Source organism: Schistocerca cancellata, chromosome 2, assembly GCF_023864275.1.
Source record: "Schistocerca cancellata isolate TAMUIC-IGC-003103 chromosome 2, iqSchCanc2.1, whole genome shotgun sequence".
NCBI classification, from domain to species: domain Eukaryota; kingdom Metazoa; phylum Arthropoda; class Insecta; order Orthoptera; family Acrididae; genus Schistocerca; species Schistocerca cancellata.
In genome coordinates this window covers 1,029,531,873-1,029,557,002 of record NC_064627.1, presented here as the reverse complement: position 1 = coordinate 1,029,557,002, position 25,130 = coordinate 1,029,531,873, and the positions used below count along the sequence as shown (strand labels likewise).

Sequence of the window (25,130 nt, the reverse complement as noted above, 5' to 3'; positions counted from 1 at the left end):
GCATTGTTCACAGTGAGAGGTAATACCTGAAACAACGTATTCTTGGCGGTGTGGTTCTCCGAATATTGAATTCCCTAGCGATTTCCGCAATGGGATGTCCCGTGCGCATAGCTACAACTATCATTCCGCGTTTGATGTCTGTTAATTCCCGTTGTGCGGTCATAATCACGCCGGAAACCTTTTCACATGAATCACCTACGTAGAAATACAGCTCCGCCAATTCACTGCCCTTTTATACTTTGTGTGCGCGATACTATCGCCATCTGTAAATGTGCATACCTCTATCCCAAGACTTTCGTCACCTCAGTGTATATTGAAGGCCTATGAACTGAATTTTTTCCTTCGAATAATACAATTTTTTTACATGCGATACTTATGGATTCTAGATTGGTTGCGTCATAGGTTTCGCATAAAATGTTACATGTCTCTCTTGCCAAAACCTACTTTTTCTATTCTGGCTATAGTTTATTCTTTATTAAACAAACATTTATATACTTGGGGTGGAAAATAAACTCACGGACAACCTTATTTCAATACAGTATTTCTCAGTCTGAAAAATTTCGACCATGTTACCATTTTCACACGTACGCGTTAGTAGAACACATCAGAACGGAAGAACTTGGGCCAGAGCGCTACAGCTCATCAATTCAAACATGTGACTACATAATTGTAGGAGATTTGTTTAGACTTCGAAGGCCTGATGACAAATGCGAAGCCGGCCTAAGTGGCCGAGCGGTTCCAGGCGTTTCAGTCTGGATCCGCGCGACCGCTACGGTCGCAAGTTCGAATCCTGCCTCGGGCATGGATGTGTGTGATGTCCTTAGGTTAGTTAGGTTTCAGTAGTTCTAAGTTCTAGGGGACTAATGACCTCAGAAGTTAGCCGGCCGCGGTGGCCAAGCGGTTCTAGGCGCTTCAGCCCGGAACCGCGCGACTGCTACGGTCGCAGGTTCGAATCCTGCCTCGGGCATGGATTTGTGTGTTGTAATTAGGTTAGTTAGGTTTAAGTAGTTCCGAGTTCTAGAGGACTGACGACCTCAGACGTTGGGTCCCATAGTGCTCAGAGCCATTTGAACCATTTTTGAACCTCAGGAGTTAAGCCCCATAGTGCTCAGAGCCATTTGAACCATTTTTTGAACAAATGCGAAATTGTATAGTAATGGGACCAAAGTAAAAGGGTTTTACTTCATCCATTGTTTGGTTACGTTTGTTACAGCACGGCTGACACCTGTGGAAACTCTTGTCATAACGGTGGGGCTGGTTGTTTGCGGCGCTACGATGTCGCTGAATTCCTATTTAAATGCTGTTGCCAACCCGCAGAAAAAGTGCTGAGTTTATTTTTATTTTTTTTAAAGGAAGAGATCAGTCACATAACGTAAGGGGTAGGCGGAATAAAGTGCTAATCCTTAGTTAAGCATCATAATGATGTGTTTTATATAAGAATGGTCATATAGTCGAGATGCATTTGTAAGAAATAAATTACATAAGAATACTTTACATAATACGTATGTTGTCGATGTATGTATAAATTTTCAGCGCTCTTCAGCATGGCCTCTGAAACAGAATGGACGCGGGGATCTGGCAGTGGTAAGCCGCCAAGCCAACACTCGGCACAAAATTTCACAATTTATTTCACACTAATCGCTTTACGTAAGGCACTCGCTACTAACCTAGTATACTTGATTATTAAATAAAACACTCGTTAGGTAATTATTGAATAGTTTAAAATCACCAACAAATAAATGAGACACTTTAAAGACCAAAATACTTTCGCTTAAACGGATCTCTGTGCCTCACTGTTCAGTTACTCAAAACTAGTATCTGGCAAGATACCAATAACGAGAGTTAATTGCAATCCGCAGCTTTATTAGATGATGAAATTAATTAGAATACATAAACGGTAAGTCAATAGCCGAGGATGAATTGAAAGACTTGCCTTGAAAAACTTGGTTATTTACATTTGCCACAGGTCTCAACAGGCCTTCCCACCAGATTCAGACACGTTTGATGAAAAATTAAGATTAAGACCTCTAAAACAGAAAGGAACAATGTTATCACGCATGGCATAACATCTTAAAACAATCACAGATAATTCACACTAAGGTACCAGAGCTGCACGTTTTTCATAAATCAATAGCATAAATCAATTTATCATATCACTATTCCAGTAAGCTGGTTGACTACACGGACCCATTGGCCCAGTAGCACACATTTGAACTGAGTTCCAGCTAACACTTAGGCAACACAACCTGGGGAATTTAATCTTAACAGGCTTAGTTAAATAAATTCAGCTCCAGTGACAGCACATATCCACAAAACACACCACAATAAAAAAAAACTCTACCACAGTTAACAGCCGCTGCCGCACCGATCAGAGAGTCGTATCTCCTCTGCTGCTGCTATCGCTGGTGAAGTCCCCAGAGATCTCCCCCCAACCCCCATGGGGAGGTGGAGCACTGGGAAAGGAGGCAGTTGCGACCAGTCGGCCTCTTATAGCATGCGCCATGGCTGGCTAGCAATTAGGGCACGGCTGGACCGTTTCTCAGTAAGCAAGGAAAGAATGTGTGATGATAGTGACGTCACCTCATTGAATGTAGGTGGTCTTGGCTAAGATTGGGCAGAGGTTAGTGAGGGCTACGATAGCTGGTGCCAGTGTGAAGGTGGTTTGTGGGTGCAGCGAGATGGGGGGGAGTGGCGACATTAGCATCCAAAGGAATGGTAGCTGGCGATCGTGGTGTTCTGTGGGCCGTAATGGTGAGATAATCCTCAGTCGGAAACAGGACATAATCACGGCTGAATATGCGTCACTCAGGAGTTTGTAACTGTGAGTGAAATGTGTGGCGATAAAGCTGTTGTCGACTTTACATTCTTTGTGCTTCTCTTCAACCACAAGGAAGTTATCTACTGACTTTACCTGGATGGCATCCGACAGTAATTGCTGTATGTCAAGTTTTACCACGAACCTTTTGTTGGTGTTTGGAGCTCGTGATGCAACATCGGGTTCTGAAATGATGGTACAAGGCAGTGTCGGTCTGCTCATCTTGCACGTCATCGCTAGGAGCAACGTCATACAAAATTCATGCAGGTTTAAGGTGGTTGACAGGCATGTTTGTATACTTCCCATGCTGCAATATATCGCAAGTATTGGTACCCTGTTCGACGACTTCGTGTGGCCGGGAGTAAGGTGCTGGTTGGATTGTGTCATCATGTAGCATGGTGTAGTCACAGTCCGCCAGTGCTTTATGGATAAAAGCTTTCGGTGCGCTGGGCGCCTGTAGTTGTGGTATCTAAGCAATATGATGTGCTGTTTAACTCGTTTTACGAGAGTGAGGGGCTCTATGGTCTCTTACAATTGTACGGGTATCACAAAGTCTGCAGGCAATGACGAGCTGCCTTATAGAACCTCTGCTAGGGAGGTATGTAGATCTTCTTCGTAAGTGGAGCATAAATCTGTCAGCATCCAAGGTAATGACTGAGTCCAGTGGCCACCATGACATTTGAGTGCAGCCTTCAGTGCATGGTGCCACTATTGCACTAATCCGTTGCTTTGCAGATGATAAGCCATTGTGCGATAATGCCTTATGCACCAAAGGTTACACATTCATTAACTAATGTCCTCGGTCAGTGGTGATAGCGATTAGCCAGTAGAAGCATGGTATCAATTCATCAACAAATGGTCTTGCCGTCGTGTCCGCTGTTACGTCCTTCAGGGATGTGGCTTCCACCCAGTGCATAACGTGGTTGATACGGACAGTATGTAACGAAAACCCTCAGACTCTGGGACGGCCCTATGAGATCGAGATGGATGTGATGAAATCGACTCCCGAGAATCTTGTATCTACTGAGTGGTGGCTGCGAGTGTTGACCAACTTTGCCGGCCGGGGTGGCAGAGCGGTTCTAGGCGCTACAGTCTGGAACCGCGCGACCGCTACGGTCGCAGGTTCGAATCCTGCCTTGGGCATGGATGTGTGTGACGTCCTTAGGTTAGTTAGGTTTAAGTAGTGCTAAGTTCTAGGGGACTGATGACCTCAGCAGTTAAGTCCCATATTGCTCAGAGCCATTTGAACCTTTTTTTTTTTGACCAACTTTGATGCGCTGACAAGCTGTACACATCTGCATCCAGCAGTCTTTTTTGATATTTGGCAGCACGAAACTGTCAGTTATGAGTCACATTGATGGGCATATACTAGATAAGACAGCTTGTGTACTTGGTCAAATATGGTCTTTTTCACGCATGTAGGTACAAGAGGTAGGATCCGGATTTAACATCAAAAAATACTTGCGTAGTGGATCAAGGGAATTAATGTCGTTCTATATGTAAGGTAGCTGTAGTGTCGTGAAGGAGGTCTGTAGTTTGTTTGTCATGCAGCTGTGCCTGTGCTAATTTGTCATGGTCGATACGCAAGGGAAGGGCGTTATTCTTGACAAATAATCTTTACAACGTTGTCTGCTCCATGGAGGCGTCTGACATCTATTGCGAGTTGTGCTATATAGTCCAGATAGGGGGGCAGTTGGGGGCCCGAGTCTTTCTATGGGTTCTGTATAGAGTCTGCCAAAGACTGGTGGTCGGTGTTAATAATGAGAGGCCTGCACTCAACGTCGTATTTTCACTACCGCCTCAAACGATGCCAACAGTTGCATGGGGGCTCATTTAAAATAAATATGAATGCAAATATTTGTAGTAGCTGTATGTCCGATTACGCAAGTCTCGTAAACGGCTGGCCCTGACTAGTTTTAGTACGCAATCTGACTGCTTAGAATGACAACAAAGAATGTAAGAAAATTTTCGTTAACACAGTTAATTAATTAAGTCCCCAGCAACTATAAAACCTACGAAACCAACAAAGCACAAGTGTAGCTGTTCTGTATGTGGTAGTATGACTCAACGCACATCTGGCACGGTTCTTCTTCAACAAGACAAGAATTTTTAAATAGCAATTATACTGACGTGATAAAAGAAAATTACAAATACCATAATTGTGCAAGAAAACCAAAATTACACTCTAATACAAGAACACAAGCCAGATGCTTTGTTGACTGAACCTGTAATGACACATTATTCAGGACACACAAATAAATAAACAACATAATATTTATTACCTTCGTATATATTGACGAAAAGCACTCTGACCATTACAATATCTCCATTGGAATAACATCTGCTATCTCTACCATCAAACCACTGCATAAAACATGGAACAACACTCTCCACTACCACATCTCACTCTGACTTCACGACAAGCAGTGTCCACCACAACTTCTCGGTAAGAACTGCTTGCCGCTACGTCTCAATAAGCACTGCCAGTGGAGGCGGCGGAACAATACTCTCTCGCGCGATCTTTGGCGCTGTGGCTCAGTGTAGCCACCTTTCATATGCCCTTCCTCCACGGGATAGAATTTGATGGTATTTTTGCCAGCATTGGTGGTGAAAATACCACCAAATTCGTCAAAAAAATACAGACAAAAATAAAAGATAATATTAATACGTAAATATCATATAACTAGATAAAATTTTGGCTTTGCACTGACCTTACAATAGCCTAATATATAAAATACACTAAGCAATACAAATTCTTTCATACATGTGACTTTACATAATATTTTACACAAGTATTATGTGGTTAAACAGTTCAATCAATAGCGTCAGCAATGACGAATATGTACAGGTAAGAGTCTTATAACTTTTCACAAACAGTAATACACAAAAAATCAGTTTATACAAATATTCACATAAAATGTTTTCATAACAAGTGGTTGACAGTTCCAGCAGTAGCACCCAGCAATGTTGAGTAGGTGCAGACACCATCAGGTGACATCATTTCAGTAGAAGCAGTCCATCAGTGGCACCCAGCATTGTGGAACAGGTGCAGACTCCAACAGGTGACATCATTTCAGTAGAAGCAGTCCATCAGTGGCACCCAGCAATGTTGAGTAGGTGCAGACACCATCAAGTGACATTATGTCAGTAGAAGCAGTTCCATCAGTGGCACCCAGTAATGTTGAACAGGTGCAGACAGCAACAAGTGACATCATTTCAGTAGAAGCAGTCCATCAGTGGCACCCAGCAATGTTGAGCAGGTGCAGACACCAAGATGTGACTTCATTTCAGTAGAAGCAGTCCATCAGTGGCACCTAGCAATGTTGAACAGGTGCTACAGCTACAAGTGACACCGTTTCAGTAGAAGCAGTTCCATCAGTGGCACCCAGCAATGTTGAACAGGTGCTACAGCAACAAGTGACACCATTTCAGTAGAAGCAGTTCCATCAGTGGCACCCAGCAATGTTGAACAGGTGCAGACACCAACAAGTGACATTATTTCAATAGATGCAGTCATCAGTGGCACCCAGCAATGTTGAGCAGGTGCAGACATCAGTCCATAATATTCACTATCACTAATCACACTGTTGATCAGAGTTTATCAGCAGAAATGAAATATGTCCTAGTGGCACCAATCACGTAGAAAAAGTGCAAGTAACAGTCCATAATATTCACTATCACTAATTAGACAGTTCATCAGCAGTAATTAAACATTTCCAGGTGGCACCCATTATGTTGAACAAGTGCAGGTAACAGTCCATAATATTCACTATCACTAATCAGACAGTTCATCAGCAGAAATTAAACATTTCTAAGTGTCACACATCAATTTGAACAGGTGCAGGTGTGAACAACAGTTTGAATGCACACACAATTGCTTTTACAAAATTATTATCAATGCTCTTACACTAAACATACAAATCATAACAAACACACAAATGATGTCAGATAATTGTCATATTAACTATTACAAGTACACAAACATCAGTAAACCTATAATATTTATGGGTGTCAGTGCAAGCCACTACAAACAAATATAATAATATTTAGGAGATAGGTGGGTAGGATTAGGAAAGGGAAACACACAAAACACACTCACTCATCTTTCATCCACATTAAGTACTACTGTGTAATTGAATAGTGTTAACTGTGTACATGCACTTCTGTCAAAATTTCATGTTCATCATGTGTATCAAGTAATAGTGGCAGCAATGTATAACAGTCAATAATAGTTAAGTCAACGTCATAGTCATCATGTCAAGACCAATGTTTGCCGAGCCAGATCAAAATGTACAGTTGCTGAACAACTGTCAGTGTGCCAAGATATGCAACTTCCTCTCTCGAAAAAAAAAGTACATACTGCTTAGTGATTTAACAAAGTGTGTGTAGACAATCTTCCTTCCATTTTAGTGTTCTAGTCTGCTATCTTCATCCTCCTTGTTCCATATAGACCAACAACAAAAAAAAAAAAAAATATGCACCTCACTTATTTTACCTTTTATACACCATAACTCCAATCAACTTCATATAATCTCAATACCTCCATAATACCTCTTCAATACGTCGATACATATAAACCTTATTGCCAGTATCATTTCACTTCCATAACAACTCTTTCCTCTAGTCAGTCTCCTCGAACAAGTACAGACAAAATCCCAATGTAAACCTCATCATCCCATACAATCCGAAGACACACTGTCAACACACAACCTCTGTGTAATCCATCTGACCAAAATCTTCTACTCATTATGAATTATAAACAAAGAATGCATACATGACCTCTAACAGACTTAGTTCGAATAACTCTCAGTAATTAAGTACGATTACGGAGTGTGAATGATCCTAATATTTCACAGTGTGTACACCACTTCAAGAATTATGGCAAACAGAAGCAAACATGTGGAGTATTTCTTGTGTCAAGTGTCACTTCCTATTTCAATTGCTCACGAAAAATGCAGTGTAATAACTGCGTTGGTATGTCATGTCGTTAGCTTCCTTCCTATTGGCATACATTTATACAGCTTTCATAAAACCTCCAGCTCATGTGACTTCTATGAAGTTTCTTGTACTAATGTCGTTCGTCGAATTATAGCAGTTCATTTTCTTATCTTAAAAATATAAGGCACTGAGCGTAAGCAAGGCAAGCAATAGCGAGTAAATATACCAGTAGTGAACAGAATGTCAACAAGTGGATGCAGCACAATTCTTACAACGAGGCTCTGCCAAGCGAACAATCTGTAACTAGTACCATAGTGTAACCTAAACTCTATGTTTGTACACTGTACATCAGCATTGCTATATACCAAATTAAAGTATAGTTATGACAACAAGCAGAAATGTGTAAATGTGCAATCCATACGCATAGCAGTAAACATATATCTTACGTACTAAACAGGTCATTAGCATCGTATCTTAATAAGTAAACATGAAGGCGCAAGCAGATAAATCACAAAGTATAACTTACATACCTAACCACATCAGCACAATTAATCAGGTGACAATTATAATTTAAATAAATAAGCACAGCAGGCACATAATAAAAATATATAACATCAGTGAAAAAGCAGTGCAGTCAAGCGATGCATAATATACACAAGTTACAACCCAGTTCATTAATAATCATTGTCAAAATCAGTTAACGTACGCAAGCACGTCGCTTCACAAGTAATTTCATAGAACATGAAATTTAGCACAAAGTATGAATCACGTAATCGCGAGCAGCAAATTACGTCTAAAGTACGTACCTAAGTGGAAATATGTTACCTGAAAAATAAACTCAATTAATAATTACCTTTTTAGTTTATTACTTTCTTCTTCGAAATGACATTTTTCCTGAAATTTTCTCGATAGCAAGTCGTCTTAACGTCGGACACGCACAGAATTTACCTGAAGTTCTTAAATATTTTATAGAACCGTATCCTGAAAAATACTGAATGTTAATAACAGAATTCATCAAGTCACTATAGCTTTATACTGAATTTAGTCGGAGAAATTAGACTGTGTATTTATTTACGGCTGTCAGTGCATTCGCACTGAGCGCTCGATCAGCTGTAGGCGCGTGACGTAGGAAGTGATTGTTTGCGGTCAACGACTGCCTTGTGCGGCGCGCAGACTTGACTGTTGCTTTGAGTATATGCCGCCGCCAAAACACAGCGCGGTATCCTTTTACTCTCCGTGTGTTTACATACAACTGTTAGTTTCTCAAAAGTATGTCATTCTACAAAAATTTTTCAAAAGTATATCATTCCACAAAAATTTTAACGTTAGATATATGATGTATTCCCTTAGAGCGTCGTGATTTAAGAGTTTCTACTTCGACAGTGTTATCATGAATAATTTTGCGAATTCTTTATGGACCGTTATAAAGCAGAAAAAATTTCCGACACAAGCCTTTTCCTTTGTGAGACAAACGATGAGCCTTAATTAACACCTTCTGACCAACTGACAAGATTTTTAAACGACCAGGACGCTTAGCTGATTTCTCTCTTCTAGCAGCCGCAGATGCAATATTTTGTAGAGCCAGGTTGACAACTTCAGAATGCCGCAGTTTCCGTGTAGGCGGAAAAGGAACGATTTCAGAAATGCGATTTGTCGGTGCTTTGTTTTTTAATATCAGTATAGGTGGTAAAGAAGTTGAGTCGTTTGGAAGTTCATTCAGAATGTTTTGAAAAATATGAAGATACTGATCCCAAGTTCTGTGATTCTGATGACAATAAAGACGACACAATTTATTGATTTCCTTCATCCATCTCTCTGAAGCGTTAGATTGAGGGTGAAAAAGTGAAATGAAAATTGGTTTAATTTTACGACGCCGTAGAGTACGAAGCCAAATTTTAGAACGAAACTGTGATCCATTATCTGATATAACCTTATCAACATGACCCACTTCTTTAAGAAAATGGTTAATGAAAGCATTAGATACTGAACGAGCTGTTGCTTTGCGTAACGGTGTAAAACACACATATTTTGATGTCAACTCCACTGCTACGAAAATGTACGCAAAACAATTAGTAGATGGAACCACTGGACCGAACAAATCAACTGCAGCCATGTCCTTTAATTTTGCTGGAATGATAGGAAACAACGGTGCTCTGTGAGAAACTGTCGGCGGCTTAGCCTTTTGACATAATTTGCATTTGGCAAGAACAGATCGAATACGTTTTTCCATATTACTGAAGTAACAATTTTCTCGCAATTTATGAAAGCATTTTCTGGGACCAAAGTGTGCATAACTGAAATGCGTATACCAAATCAGCTTATTAACCCACTCATCAGGAATACAAACTAACCAAACAGAGTTGTCGACCGATTTTCGTTTAAAAAGAATGTCATTGCGAACTAAATAATGCTGTCTAATCGCTACGCTTTCCTTTCTCTTCCACTTCTCCTTAATGTCCTTCCAGATTGGATCCTTATTTTGCTCCTTAGCGATGTCCTGGAGCGAAGACGAAATAAAGTTCTCAAACGCAACACCTTGAATATACATCAAACAATAATTGTTTTCCTTGCAGTCCTCTTCAGCACTTTGTTTCAAACCCATAGGTGCGCGTGATAAAGCATCAGCAACAATATTTGAGGAACCCTGTATGTAAACAATACTAAAGTCAAATTCCTGTAAGTACAACGCCCATCGTGACAATCTGCCATGAGTTAATTTTGTCGACATAAGAAACTCAAGAGCTCGATGATCGGTGTAAACCTTAGTATGTCTGCCAAACAAAAATGTGCGAAATTTTGTAAAAGCCCAAACAACAGCCAAAGCTTCAAGTTCCGTAATCGAATAATTCTTTTCTGATTTAGAGAGAACACGACTTTCAAATGCGATAGTCTTTTGTACTACAACGCCGTCTTCTTCTATCTCTTGAAATAAATGTGCACCTAGTCCTTTGTATGATGAGCCCGTCGCCAAACAAAAATCTTTAGATAAATCCGGGTGTGAAAGAAGTGGAGCAGCAACTAAAGCATCACGGAGTTGTTCAAATTCTGACTGAGCTTCCTCATCCCAACACCAATTAGATTTCTTTCCAGATAGTTCACATAAACGAGGTGTGGCCAAATCGTCCAATCTAACAAAGCGTCTAAGAAAATTACAGACACCAAGAAAACTACGAACATCACGTTTTGTAGTAGGAACAGCATAATTACGAATAGCGTCTAATTTTTCTGGATCAGGAAGAATACCTTCTGTAGAAATAATGTGACCGAGAAATTTCACCTGAGAACGACCAAATTCGGATTTTTCTAAGTTCACTGTAATGCCAACTCTTGCAAAAATACGTAATAATGAATCCAAAATTTTGTTGTGCTCACTCCAAGAATGTTTAGCAATAAGAATGTCGTCAACATATGAAGTAATATTGTCACGAAGATAAACAGGTAAAATTTCATTTAAGCTGCGAATGAATGCTGCTGAAGATACAGTAAGTCCAAACGGTAATTTCCGAAACTGGTAACAGTTACCAAAGGCTAAAAAGGCAGTATATTTTCTACAATCAGGGTGGAGTTCTATTTGCCAAAAACTTGCGCGCATATCAATCGTGGATAAAACTTTAATTCCATGAAAATGTTGAAGAAGTTCATCTAAATTTTGTGGACGGTCAGTTTCAGGAATGATGATATTATTTATCTGTCTGGAATCCAGAACCAAACGAATTGACCCATACTTTTTAAGAACAACGTGTAATGGGCTAGTATAAGGACTGACTGCAGGCTCAATAATGCCCTGATCTAACATGTACTGAAGTTCATTCTTAACCTTGTCTCTGTAAGCCAAGGGAATAGCGTACGTTTTCCCGCGAAATGGTGTGTGTTCTTTTACTTTAAATAAATATTGTAAGCCTTGTATAGTTCCTGTGTGATGTCTAAATACTGTAGCATGTGAAGTCAAAATATGGTGCAGCTCTTCTCTTGCAACGTCATCTGGCACTTCAGCTTTCTTAACCTTTTCATTAATTAATTCTTCGCTATTAATTATATCATCCATCGCGTCTCTGTATCTATTGTCATTGTCATGAATAAACACATTGTCGTCGTAATGCTCAACGAAAACATCAGAAGTAAGAAACCTTAAACATTTTGTATCTGACTCAGATCTTGTTAAACACTCGAAAAATTTCAAACATTTCGGCATTCCGGCAACAGTCAAATTCACATTTCCTTCTTTAAAGTTCAAAATTGCCTTATGTGCGTTAAGAAACGCCATACCTAATATAATTTGTGTACTGAGTAATGGAACAATAATAAAATTAGCAGAAAATTCGTATCCTTGACAATTGAAATTTAGGTTGGTCTGTTGTTTAACTTCTACACCCTTTCCAGAAATCGCTCCTCGAATTGTAGTTTTAGAAATAGGTAACACAGGACAGGCAATAGTTCTTTCACATATACGAAAAACTGATTCACTAATGACATTCAATGGGCTCCCAGAATCTAAAACTGCAGTGAACTTATTCTTACCCACACATACTTCAATAACAGGATGTAAAAATGCGTCTACATTATTTTCCTTTTCGTCTAACAAAATGTCTCTCATGTCTTCCAGGCGTATGTAGTGTAAAGTCGTAGTGTCATTACTTTCTGAACCGTCTATATTGCTGCCAGAAGCCGAAGCTGCAAGTCATTGTCGATTGTTTGCGTCACGTCTTTGAGTATTCGCGTCATTCCGCGGATCCATTTCTACGATTTGCACTTGTCTCTCTGAAGTTCTGTCACGTGGAGGATGCCAATTAGGTCCCTCCTGTCTGTTAGATACAAATTCTTGGTTGTGTCTGTTATTAAAATTTCTGTTTTCCTGTCTGTCTGCATAACTACTTCTTGTGTAATTTCGACTGTCACTTCTGACATTATTGTTGTATCTACTACCCTGGTTATTTCTGTAGTAAGAATTTCTATTACTGTATGAATAATTTCTGTCTTGATGATACCGATTACTGTTTCCGTATGATTGATCATTCCGGTAGGAATTACCGTTATTATAATTGTCTGTGTAATTTCTGTTAGAACGTCTGTTATTGTCATAAGGCTGGTATCTATTGTCCTGTCTGTTACGTCTGTCATTCTCAAAGTTCCCCATATAACGCCCGTTCCGATCACTATCCCTTTTCTCTGAAAATCTATTGTAATTACTGTTACTGAAAAAGTTACAAGAAGTGCTGTCATCGTTGTCATACTCAAGTTCTTGCAACAAAGTCTTAAAGGTCTCAATGTCGTCTTTACATCTTCCGGCTAAAGCAATTTGTCTTATGGATTGTGGCAGCTTAGTTAAACAAATGCGAATTAATTCAGTCGGGCTATAAGGGTTGGAAAGGAACTGATTCTTTCGAATCATGTCTTCAAAATATTCCGCTGGCGTGCGGAATTCAGACTGTTTGAAATTACGCTGCATGATAAGACTGTGTTTGACTCTGTCTTGCGTGTTTTCGGACCAATATGCCGATAGAAATGCATGATAAAAATCATTCAGGTTATCACAATCTCTAATGAGTGCGCGCATCCGCGTCGCCGGTTCGTTTTCTAAATATCCACACATAAATTCCAGTTTGTGACTTAGTGGCCAATTTGGTGGGAGTGCGTACATAAATTGATCTAACCATGCACATGGATGTATGTCATTCTTAGAATTGCGGAAGATCTTAAATTTCCGAACAGTCAAAAAGTGTTTATAGTCAAAGTTTTCGCCTCGTGGCGACAAAGACCTACCGCGTCTGTCCCAGTCCCAATGTCGATTATTGTCAAGTTCGCGCGCCTGGCGCTCTCTTGTTGCATCCCGTAAATGAAACAAATTATTTTCTTCAAACCCCTCTGATATCTGTGATTCTAAATTTCTTTTGCCGTCTTTTCCTACGATTTCGCCTTCAATTTGTTTGACTTGCTTTTTTAATGCCTCAAATTCCCTTTTCACGCGTTCATTAAATTTTCCCTGATTTTCAACATGTTTATTTATGCTCCGGTACTCTTCGGTTTCTGAAAATGGCAATGGAGCTGTGTCATCTGAATCTCTGTCCCCATTTAAACTAAGATTTGTCAATTTATCTGAAATCTCCTCCACTCTTTCCGATAAGTCACCAATTTGTTCTTTCTGTTTATTTACGTCTTCCGTATGTGTCGCGACTCGCGTTTCAGTATTAACGCATTTAGTAGTTAACTGTTCATACTGTTGTGTTAGGTTATTTAATCTGTCATTTGGTACGGATTCCTCGATTCTCTCAAATATTTCTTCCTTATCTTTTGCACGTTGTAAATTTAACTCTGAAAATTTCTGTACTATCACGCGATCTCTTTCTTCCTGTTCTCTATCCTGTTCCCTTTGTCTAATCTCTACTGCAATTAATCTATTATTGTGAGCATTCAAAATCGGTTGTACTTCTTCTCTGATTTCTTTCTTTAATTCATCTTTCATATTTTTGAAACATGTCCCTATTCGTGAGTCTAACCGTGTTTCCAAAGTTCCCATCTCTGTTTTTAATTCAGATCCTAACTGTGATCCAAGTGAGTCTAACCGTGTTTCCATTGTTCCCATTTCTGTTTTAATTGTCCCTATCTCTGTTTTTAATTCAGATCGCAAAGTTCCCATATCTGTTTTAATTGTTCCTATTTGTGATTCTAACCGAGATCCCAAATTTAATATTGCACTCATCAACTGCTCCGTGTTAAGTTGTTCGAAATTCTTTTCGCCCCTAACATTTCCCACAAAACTAACTTCCTTCTGCATAGCCATCAGGCCATCTGTATTCGATACTATTCCAGAATCTTCTGTCGTTAATCTCGGGTTCTGTGAATTTTCTGATTGAGAAAAATTTTGAAATGGTTCCGGACTATTTTCCCGACTTATTACATTGTTTTCCACTTCATTATCCATCATACTGTTTTCCTCTGTTGGCGAGTTCGCCATGTTAACAATTTCGTCATTCTCACTATTCATCATTTTTGCCTTTTTCATCGATCGCGTAATCATTTACAAAACATGCAAAACTCGTCACTATATGAAAATTACACACAATGACACTTTATCACCAACAATATCAATCACACGAAATGCTTCCTTCAAACACGATTAACGAACAATAGAAGAATGACAATTACCAATCTACACATGCAAAATAGACTACAATTACTGAACTACAGATTACTACAACAATACTACTGTCTACTATTTTTGCAATCAGAAGAATTCCAAGGGACGATCCGAAGCAGCGGTCGCCACGTGCATGGAGGCTTAATTTTAATAAAATGCAAATATTTTTAGTAGCTGTATGTCCGATTACGCAAGTCTCGTAAACGGCTGGCCCTGACTAGTTTTAGTACGCAATCTGACTGCTTAGAATGACAACAAAGAATGTAAGAAAATTTTCGTTAACACAGTTAATTAATTAAGTCCCCAGCAACTATAAAACCTACGAAACCAACAAAGCACAAGTGTAGCTGTTCTGTATGTGGTAGTATGACTCAACGCACATCTGGCACGGTTCTTCTTCAACAAGACAAGAATTTTTAAATAGCAATTATACTGACGTGATAAAAGAAAATTACAAATACCATAATTGTGCAAGAAAACCAAAATTACACTCTAATACAAGAACACAAGCCAGATGCTTTGTTGACTGAACCTGTAATGACACATTATTCAGGACACACAAATAAATAAACAACATAATATTTATTACCTTCATATATATTGACGAAAAGCACTCTGACCATTACAATATCTCCATTGGAATAACATCTGCTATCTCTCCCATCAAACCACTGCATAAAACATGGAACAACACTCTCCACTACCACATCTCACTCTTCACGACAAGCAGTGTCCACCACAACTTCTCGGTAAGAACTGCTTGCCGCTACGTCTCAATAAGCTCTGCCAGTGGAGGCGGCGGAACAATACTCTCTCGCGCGATCTTTGGCGCTGTGGCTCAGTGTAGCCACCTTTCACAGTTCTCTATCACAGGTCGACCACTTGCAGTCAGAGTCTGTCAGCTTGCGAGGAAAGAAACAAACGGGTTATTGCGTGCCCGTCACTTCCTGCTGCAGAACTACTCTTACGGCGAAGTCGTTCACATCTGACGTGATCAGCAATTATGCATTACGTATTGTAGTCTACATTTCACGGAAATGCACATAGAACATGCACTTTTGTTTAAAAATTTACTGCAGTTGGGAATCGAACACATGCTGCCACGCCCCCCTCCCCCGTGCCCCATAGAATTCTACTACAGAGCCAAAGAGCCAGACTGCCTTACTTTAGTGTATCGAAGGCGCCCGGAAAAACTGATAGTCGTTTTTTTCGAGAATTTTGAGAGCTGCACTTACCTGCTTAGGGTGACTGCGATTTAAGTTCTGAACTTCACGTTACAATCCGGTTCCTTGGTGGCTACCTTGTTAGTGGAAACCACGCCTCGATATATTTACTCGTTTCAGGTATATGTGAATGGCCTGCCTTAGCTGCCCCTTTGCTTTTCTTGCCTTTGTATCAAGTAAATGTCTATGAGATAAGCTCGTGTGCGTAATCGTACGATGATTACACATTATTCTCCTGGATTATGCGGTTTATTATCCCTCATATTATCCCAATAATCACAAAGTCGTTGTTAAAATGTTGGCCGTCGAGTTATTAATTCTTACGTAAGTTCTGAGTCGCAAATCTGTTGCAAAAACGTCCTGTACCAGGTTATCTACAACTGTACCTACGTACATACTCCGTAAGCCACTATACAGTTCATGGCAGAGAGTACTACGCACCACTACTAGCCATTTCATTTCCTGTTATACTAGCAATTAGAGCGAGGGGCAAACAGCTCTTTATACGCCTCTGTAATAGCCCTAATATCTGTACAGAAAAGGCGTTTGACTGACTGAGTCACTGACTGTCTCGTCATCGCCCAGCCCAAACCACGAAGTTAGACAGAAACCTGGAGAAAGTGTAGATCTTAAGCTGTAGACGTCGCTTAAAAAGGAATTTTTCGTAATTCCAACCGTAAGGGGATGAAATAGGGAATGAAAGTTTTTTTAAAAAAATGTCACTATTAAGGCAATTTTGAGACTAGACCTATGAAAATTGGTATTTGGTTTCTCGATTAGAAATAAAGAAATACTGTTTTCAGCATTTTTGGAAATTTAACCCTGTGGGGGTGAAATAGTGGGTGAAAACTTTTACTTTGAAAATATATCATTATTAGCGAACAGCTAAAGTATTTTTAAAGCTACGTCTATGAACATTGGTACTTGACATCTCGGTTGCAATAAAATAAAATAAAATAAAAAATAAAAAAGGTGTGTTTGGAAGTTGAACCTCTTAAGGGTAAATAGAGGATGAGATTTTTATGAAAATATTTTATTGTGAAAGCACTGTTTAAAGCTAAACCCACGAAAATTTAAATTTAGCTTCTCAGTTAGAAATAAAAAAATACTTGTTTCACTGTTTTTGGAAATCATCCCCTGTGGGGGTGAAATGGGGATGAAAGTTTTTATGGAAATATTTTATTGTGCAAGCATTTTCGAAGCTAAATCTATGAAAATTTCTATTTGGCTTCTCTATTAGAAATAAAACATAGGCATGTAATGTGAAAGTAGACTGTTTAGGTTTTTATGTTGGTAACGCCATGTAGCGCCATCTATGAAAATCACTGACTGTCGCGTGTGAAGGCTGTGGTTGATTTGCATTGTTGGAGTAATATTCGCCATTGTAGTGTTGGGCAGTTGCCTGTTAACAGCGCGTAGCGTTGCGCAGTTGGAGGTGAGCCGCCAGCAGCAGCGGTGGATGTGGGGAGAGAGATGGCGGAGTTTTGAGAGCGGATGAACTGGTCGTGTGTCCATCAGAGACAGTAAATTTGTAAGACTGGATGTCATGAACTGCTATATATTACCTTTGAACACTTTTAAGGTAAATACATTGTTTGTTCTCTATCAAAATCTTTCATTTGCTAACTATGGCTATCAGTAGTTCGTGACTTCAGTAGTTTGAATCTTTTATTTAGCTGGCAGTAGTGGCGCTCGCTGTATTGCAGTAGTTCGAGTAACGAAGATTTTTGTGAGGTAAGTGATTTGTGAAAGGTATAGTTTAATTTTAGTCAGGGCCATTCTTTTGTAGGGATTATTGAAAGTCAGATTGCATTGCGCTGAAAATATTGTGTCAGTTTAGTGTTGATCGGAATAGGTAAAGAGCGAAATGTCTGAGTACATTCAGTTCTGCTCAGCTGTTTGAAAATCGAATAATGTGAGAGGTTTATCAGCACAGTAATTCAATAATTTTTCTAAGGGTACGTTTCATATGACTTTTTCGGAACCATTGTGATACTATGAGAGCTTTGAATGTCGTATTTGGTAAGGGAGCATGATTTTTGAAGTACGATTGAGGTAGATGACTTCATTGAAGGTCTTGAAATTATTGCAGAAAGCTACAACGTTTTTGAGATTTGATTGATCTGTTATGATGTTTTTATTACGACGACAATGTGTATTATGCTGTTGAGGTATGTTTATGATCAATGATGCTGATGCTATATGAGGAATCTGATTATGCTATGTATTTATTAGGTTGAAATATTGAAGACGTGTTTATGAATGTGTATATGTGTAATAAGGTAAGGAATAATGAGTAGTGGTTAGGGACTCTGAATTGTGAAAAAGGATGTTGGAAACCAAGAATCGTACTTTAAGAGTTATGAAATGTGTGTAAATTCGTGAATCTATCACAATGCCAGCGAAAATTTTTGAACACTTATATTTATAGGATTTTGTTTCTACACATTTGTAATGCAAGTTCTCGACCTGTGAAATTTTTTTGTATGAGACTGTCACTGTAACACAAAATGCTGTCGTAAATATTTCGGTGAGAAAGCTAAGTGACCTTGACGTCATGCATTGTGGGCACCCATCTGTGCCACCTGCCTCGAGAAAAAGCCATTAGGTGGAGAAAAAAGAGGCCACAAACCTCACTATTGACATTCCTTTGTAGAAAGCATCGCAAATACGACATGCTCAAACTTGAAAACATATGATTACACTGTGAATCTCTTAATTTATGATATTTACTAAAATGCCTAATGAAATGATGAGAAACATTTTACATCTATTGTCTTTCTAGTTGAGAGATTGCTCATTTTGTTTAATATCTAGTATCTAGCTGCACTGCAGCATTGGTTAAAATAAAATTTAATAGATGTACTAATATAGATATTTTATGCCTACAGATCCAGTAAATAATAATTTTATGATCTACTTCCAAAAAAACGAGGGAGCACAAAAAGACATTTCCGCTTCACAGGAATTGCATACATAATCTTTTTCAATGACTGGTAACTTGTCTCCTAGAGTAAGTTATCGTGACGCATCACTCTAGTGTTAAGATGTGACATAGGTATTAGACATGGCCATTTTTACTGTAATATTTTTTCTGCTTGAACTTTGTCATGTTTAGGTATAAGTTATAGCATTTGCTGCTGCTGTTTGCCAGGCATAGTGCTACTCAATTTCACTTTGTATTACTCTTTTAAGCCAGTTTTACTACTGACTTATTTTTCTTGTTGCTGCACATTGGCTCATATTAGTTGTAATGTTGCATTTGCTCTGCTAATTTAGATATACTGCTGCTTGCTTTGCCAATTTGTATTTTTTTGTCATTGCTGTTTGTGTTAATTGTTTTGTACTGCTGCATTGCCTCGTCCCTTAGTATGTATATATATATATATATATATATATATATATATATATATATATATATATATCTGAGCTCAGTAGATTTAAGTTACCTTAAGAGGGGGTAGACTATATAAGAAGAATGGAGAATAGGGAAAGAATGCATTGAGAAGTTATATGAAAAAGATTTGGGACGAAATGAGTATTGTACAATGACAAAAAATTATTTTGAAAGAAATATGATTAAAATACAGAAAGGAGGTATAGATAGGACTTTTTGGGAATAATGATGAATGAAGGGATATCTCCAAGAAGTAAAGAAAGTTTTGTTTGCAAAATACTGCAGTAAAACAAACCCTGTCCTTTCCTTTTGTATTATTCCGCTATGTGTTTGTGTACCCTTGTGTATTTGTGTTCTTCCTGTCTTTATATATTTATCTGATAAGACTTATGTTGTAGAATTTTTCTAATACTCAGCTACATTCAATATGATGAGGAATACTGTTATCCTCAACATCTTTACTTTGTAAAGATGTTTAGACGTTATTATTTCTGTTGTGTTTCAATGCTCATATGTGAAATTAATGTTTCGAAAACTATTCTCATTATTTTATTTATTTACTTATGTCATAATTCCTGTAACAATGATGTACATGTTTATTTCTATTCTTTTGTAAAGCCTGTATTACTACAAATATTATCTGTACTATTATGTTCTTTAATGATGTAATTTGTACCTTTGAAATTGTATTCTTATGTTGTAAATTTATAATTGTATAGACACCAGTTTTTCAAATTAAGTTTCATTTCACTGCACACGTTTCTGTTGGTCATAGTATATGCACAATATGTGGGAAGTTGGGACTGTTAGTGTTTGGACATGTGTTAATAATTCAGCAAGGGACTGGTTAACAGCATTGCTGGTTCTAAGGACAATTCCAAAAACTTTGTGAATGCACAAGTGGTGGTTTATGGATTTGCTATATTGTCCACAAGACTCTTTGATGGTGGTTGTGCACCCGCACAGTCACAACAAATGGCTGCTGGCCGTCTCTACAAGGACTACAGTGGGTCTGCATCTTTGATGGCTCACCAATACCATTATTTTTACAAGGACTGCAGTGGGTCTGCACCTCTGGTGGCCCACCAATACCATAATCTCTACCAGGGCTACAGTGGGTCTGCTCTGTGATGACCTACCTACCAATATTCTTCAAAACTTCGACTGACTCTGCTGTGGGTTTGCTCTGTTGTGGCCCATTACCTGTCTGCATGTCAAGAGTCAGCACTGTCTTTCCGTTGGAAGGACAAAACTACTTCTTCAAGACTGCATGGAAATCCACTACTTCCGTGTGCATTTTCTTTTACTGCTCAGACTTTGAGAAAAAAAAACACTGCAATTTTACTGTGATGAATGATCAGGACTGTCTTTATGGATTGTGAGAAAATTTTAGCTTTTGACCAACATTGTATCAGTAAGTGTGTGCATTTGATTTCGTTGTTATTGTAATTATGGAAAAGTTTTTCTAATCTGTATTGGCCACTGCCCAAAACAACTTGTAAAATTTTTTGTGGGGAGCATGGGGTCTATGTAAGTAGGCCGTTTAGGTTTTTATGTTGGTAACGCCATGTAGCGCTCTATATGAAAATCACTGACTGCCCCGTGTGAAGCCTGTGGTTAATTTGCATTGTTGGAGTAATATTCGCCATTGTTGTGTTGGGCAGTTGCCTGTTAACAGCGCGTAGCGTTGCGCAGTTGGAGGTGAGCCGCCAGCAGCAGTGGTGGATGTGGAGAGAGAGATGGCGGAGTTTTGTGAGCGGATGAACTGGTCGTGTGTCCATCACAGACAGTAAATTTGTAAGACTGGATATCATGAACTGCTATATGTTATTACCTTTGAACACTATTAAGTTAAATACATTGTTTGTTCTCTATCAAAATCTTTCATTTGCTAACTATGGCTATCAGTAGTTAGTGCCTTCAATAGTTTGAATCTTTTATTTAGCTGGCAGTAGTGGCGCTCGCATTACTGCAGTAGTTCGAGTAACGAAGATTTTTGTGTGGTAAGTGATTTGTGAAAGGTATAGTTTAATGTTAGTCAGGGCCATTCTTTTGTAGGGATTATTGAAAGTCAAATTACGTTGCGCTGAAAATATTGTGTCAGTTTAGTGTTGATCAGAATAGGTAAAGAGCGAAATGTCTGAGTACGTTCAGTTCTGCTCAGCTGTTTGAAAATCGAATAATGTGAGAGGTTTATCAGCACAGGAATCCAATAATTTTTCTAAGGGGACGTTTCAAATGTTTTTTAGAAATTCAAACCCTAAGGGATGGAAAGTTTTATGAAAATATTTCACTGCGAAAGCCTTTGTAAAGCTAAATCTTTGAAAATTGGTGCTCAGCTTCTCTGTTAGAGATGAAGAAATACGTGTTTCACTGTTTTTCGAAATTCAACCCCTAAGGTGGTGAAATAGGGTCAGACTGATTCACTGACTCGCCATTTTCCAGTCCAAACGGCTAAGGATAGCAACTTGAAATTGGGAGAGGGTGTGGATCTTATATTTTAGGCATCGTTTAAGAAGGGATTATACGTAATTCCACTCCTAAGGGGATGGAATAGGGGATGAAAAGCTTTTTGAACGTACATCACTATTAACGGAATTTTGAAGTTAGAACTACTGAAACTGTTATTTAGTTTCTCAGTCAGAAAATAAGAAATATGTGTTTTAACATTTTTGGAAATTCACCAACTAAGATGGTGTAAGAGTGGGTGGAAGTTTCTTTGAAAATAAATAATTACTAAAGAACTACTAAAGCATTTTTAAGGGTACACAAATGACAATTGGTACCCGATTCTCAGTTAGAAACAAAAAAAGAAGTGTTGGAGTGTTTCTGGGAATTCGACCCTTAAGGGAGTGTAATAGGGGATGAAAATTTTTAAGAAAATATTTTGTTCCACTAAAAAAGTTTTAAAGCTAAATTTATGAAAACTGGTATTTCGCTTCTTGGTTAGATATAAACAAATATTTGTTAGGGGATGAAAGTTGCTACTGAAATATATCCACAAGAACGCAAAAGGCATGATTAGCAAAAACTTTGGACTGCAGCTATCAGAATAGCTTTTTGGTAAGAAGTGCATTCGGAAAAGACCATGCTTATAATAGCCTTAATTAGCATGAAGCTTGGAAGGTGTTGCAATTTGTGAAGAACATAAAAATTCGATTAAACGAAAACAAAAAAATCTCTGCATGCCGTACAGTCTAAGCGAGCGAAGCAGCGGGAGTTAATTTAGTTTCTTTTACATTCGTGGCCCTTACGCGAAATGTACGTTGACGGCAGTAGAATCCTTCTGCAATCCGCCTCAAATGTCGGTTCTCTAAATTTCCGCAATAGTAAGGGCGTCGTCTATCCTCCAGGAAATCCCACTTGAGTTCACGAAGCATCTCCGCAACCCCTGCGTGCTGATCAAATCTACCTACAACCATGAAATGAAATGAAATGATCGTACGGCATTGCTGGCCGGGAGGCCCCATCCGGCGAAGTTCGGCCGCCGAATGCGAGTCTTATTGCAGTCGACGCCACATTAGTAGACTCGTGTGCCAGTGATGAGGATGAAATGATGAGGAGCACAACGCAACACACCGGCCACGAGCGGAGAAAACCTCCAACCCGGCCGGGAATCGAAACCGGGCCCGCTGTGTGGGAGACAAACATGTAACCACTCAGCTAAGCAGGCGGACTACCTATAACAAGTCTAACAGCACTCTCTGAATTGGTTCGATGTCTTCCGTTAATCCAGTCTGGTAGGGATCACAAACACTCGAGCAGCACTCAAGAATGGGTCGCGCTAGCGTTCTATACGCTGTTTCCTTTATAGATGAGCTACACTTCCCAAAACCCTTCCAATAAAACGAGGTCGAGCATTCGCCTTCCCTGCTACCAACCTAACGTGCTCAATCCATTCCATATTGGTCTGCAACGCCACGTCCAGATATTTAACCAATGTGACTGTGTCAAGCAGAAGACTATTAATGCTGCATTCGAATGTTACAGAATTGTTTTTCGTACACACCCGCATTAATTTATATTTTTCTACATTTAGAGCAAGCTGCCGTTCATCACACCAAGCAGACATTCTGTCTCAGTAATCTTGTATCCACCTACAGCCACTGAATGACGAGACCTTCCAGTACAGAAAAGCGTCATCAACAAACAGCCGTAAATTGCTCCTTACCCTGTCCGTCACATCATTTATGTAGATAGACAATAACAGCGGTCCTATATCACACTTCCCTGGGTCACTCCTGACGATATCAAAAAATGGTTCAAATGGCTCTGAGCACTACAGGACTTAACATCTGAGGTCATCAGTCCCCTAGAACTTAGAACTACTTAAACCTAACTAACCTAAGGACATCACACACATCCATGCCCAAGGCAGGATTCGAACCTGGGACTGTAGCGGTCGCGCGGTTCCAGACTGAAGCGCCTAGAACCGCACGGCCATAACGGCCGGCCCTGACGATACCCTTGTCTCTTGATGTACGCTCGCCGTCGAGAACAACGTACCAGATTTTAATACTTAACCCGTTTAGACCCACTGGCTACAGTTGTGCACATTAATATTTAGTGTGTGTTGCCTGCACAAGAAATATTTTTCCCCAATAGAAACCTAAAGTACACATATGTGAACGGTCATTTCTTTCATCATGTACAAGTGCTCCCATCTGTTGGGCATCACTCTAAAAATATCAACAAGTGAAGGTAGAAGTGTACACCAGCTTGTGACCGCCAGAATTCACGGAAAATGTTGGTTAGCTATACTCCACTGTATAATTGAATATTATTATCGTTATTTTGCATGGTAATTATTGTTTATCAGTGTATTTATTACAATGAATGTTTCAAAAGTAATTATTTTAGTCCATAAAAAGAAGCAATATGTTTAAAGTATGTATTAAATTATGTATCTAAAATCGTAAAAAAAAACAAAAAGTATTGGGACATGAAGAAAAATTTTCCTTCCACCAGAAAAAATTCAGGTCTGAAAGTGTTAGAAGCCTTCCAGCCACTCACATATCTGGGAACCTAATCTGCACATTTGGACCTTTGTCAACACACTGCAATGGGGCACCGTGTAAAACGCTTTCCGGAAATTTAGGAATAAGGAATCTGATTGTTGTCATTCATCCATTGTTTGTAGTTTATCATTTGAGAGAAGGGTAAGCCGAGTTTCGCATGAGCGATGCTTCCTAAATCTGTGCTGATTTATGGACAGAAGGTTTTCTGCCTCAATGAAATTTACTATATTCGAACTCAGAATGTGTTCAAGAGTTCTGCAGCAAACCGACGTTAAGGATACTAGTGTGTAATTATGCGGGTCCATTCCTTTACCTTTCTCGTATACTGCTTTTTTCTTGTCGCTTGCACATTGCGCGGGGCGGGAGATCGCGATAAATGCGCAGAGCAGTCTCTGTCAAACCCGAATTGGGATTGTAGGGACCTGGCGTCTGATTTGTTTTACCTGTTTCAGTCGCTTCTCTATGCCAGGGGTGCCTATTTCTATGTCCTCCATGCGGGTGTCTGTCCGACAGTCAAACCATGGCATGTTTGCATGATCATCCAGCGTGAAATTTAAAGTTTTAGCTTCACTTTTGCTGTCTTCTATAGCCACCCCAGTCTCGT

The 25,130-nt window shown here is 39.2% G+C and overlaps 1 protein-coding gene across 1 annotated transcript in view; it reads left to right on the top strand.

The window, feature by feature from the left end:
• LOC126162996 (esterase E4-like) overlaps window positions 1-25,130 on the top strand; it is a 292,795-nt gene that overhangs the window by 168,232 nt on the left and 99,433 nt on the right. The window lies entirely within an intron of this gene.